We start from the raw sequence: 1,775 nt of genomic DNA, 5'->3' as shown, positions 1-1,775 counted from the left end.
TCGGAGTGTCTACAGAAGAAAAGAGACTGCAACCGGCCCATGCGAAAACAAGGATAAATATCGGAAGTGCATTAAATGTAGTCACGCAATGCTGATGTTGTTTACATAAAAAATTTGAGAACAAAGTATAATTTGCGCGGTTTGATGTGATTTGATAAGCGGTCGTTAGATTTAATCGGCGCGATTTACTGCAATGCTTTTTCCCCTTAGTTGGTCAGAAGAAAAGTGGATGTTACTTGTTCAGAGTGTTTTTTCCAGTGAAAATTCTTATGTTGGTCATACTTCCCAAAAGTAGAATCTGTGATTGCGAATGCCAGGATCCACACCGGCGGCGACTGACAGCCACACATTCTCATCAAAACATCGGATTCATCCGCGCTGTGCCGAGCCGAGGCACAACCCACGTAAAGTCGATAATTCCATGAATAACTGCAATTGCAGATTTCGAACAGAGATGGCGACAAAGAGGAAAAACTATACAGACTACAGCTTTAACATCAGTGAACTACCTTACTTACCCTGAACTACAGAATGAACAATACTTCTACAGCATTTATTAATCTTAGTTAATATTAAATTAAACATTTACTAATACATTATTAAAAACCAAAGGTTGTATTTGTCAACATTAGAATAATAATTCACTGTGAACTAACATGAACAAACAATGAACAGCTGTATTTTTACTAACTAACATGAACAAACACTGTAATAATACATACAAATGTTTTGCTCCTTGTTAGTTAATACATTAAGTAATGTTAACTAATGATCCTTATTGTAAAGTGTTACCCATGAATCTTTAACTTTATGCTTATTTCTTCATTTACTTTTGCTTTAGGTGCATTAAAATTGCGCAGACATTCTGCTTTTGCACCATGTCTGTATGAGCGCGACTGAACTTAAAGGGATACTCCACTTTAAAATGAAAATTCTGTCATCATATACTCACCCTCATGTTGTTTCAATCCTTTATGAATTTCTTTCTTCTGCTGAACAGAAAGGAAGATATTTAGAAGAATATCAGTAACCAGACAGTTGCTGGTCTCATTGACTTCCATAGTAGGAAAAATATATACTTTGGAAGTCAATGGGACCAGAAACTGTCTGGTTACTGATATTCTTCTAAATATCTTCCTTTCTGTTCAGCAGAAGAAAGAAATTCATAAAGGATTGAAACAAGATGAGGGTGAGTATATGATGACAGAATTTTCATTTTAAAGTGGAGTATCCCTTTAAACAAATTAATTTGCATGTCAGTTTCTTTCTCATGCAGGAATATTCCATGTAAAAACTGAAATGATATAACAACATGAACATGAACAAACATACCTTTTGTCTCTTACTGTGGCTGGAGAGATTATCCTGTCCTCCCTAAGCAAAGAGCAGGAAGAAAACTGAAGGCTTTTAAAGCCCGACTCCGCCTGCTTCTCCAGGTGTGATGCAACTTTATGGCTCTCAGGTCAATATTTAAATATTGTGCAAATGTTAGGGTACGTAAAGAGCCGAGTCTTTTACACTGGTAGGATTCACTCCAAAACTAAAACTAGAAGTTATTTTGATGTTAGACTGCAGTTTACTGTAATTGTGTGTATACTGTAAGCAGAGTCTCTTGAATGTTTCTGGTGATGATAATAATATTATGAGTTACAGTGAGTGACAGCGATTAACAGATACCATCCAGACATTAATATCTCTACAGAGGTTAGGTGTGGATGTTATGCTGTCAGTGCATTATCTTTACGAAACATGCTTCACTTATGAAGTTGATTTCT

The 1,775-nt window shown here is 35.9% G+C and overlaps 1 protein-coding gene across 1 annotated transcript in view; it reads right to left on the bottom strand.

Annotated features, from left to right (window-relative positions):
- Positions 1-1,528, bottom strand: part of LOC309479612 (calpain-1 catalytic subunit) — an 11,386-nt gene extending 9,858 nt beyond the window's left edge. The window contains exon 1 of the mRNA XM_082143773.1: positions 1,333-1,528. The gene's annotated coding sequence lies outside the window, so the exon portion shown is untranslated. The remainder of the gene's footprint in view (positions 1-1,332) is intronic.
- Positions 1,529-1,775: the final 247 nt, after the last annotated feature.

The sequence above is a fragment of the Leuciscus leuciscus genome (assembly GCF_965113295.1).
Source record: "Leuciscus leuciscus genome assembly, chromosome: 17".
NCBI lineage: Eukaryota > Metazoa > Chordata > Actinopteri > Cypriniformes > Leuciscidae > Leuciscus > Leuciscus leuciscus.
Note: the sequence above shows the minus strand (reverse complement) of the source record. Positions and strands in the feature narration are given on the sequence as shown.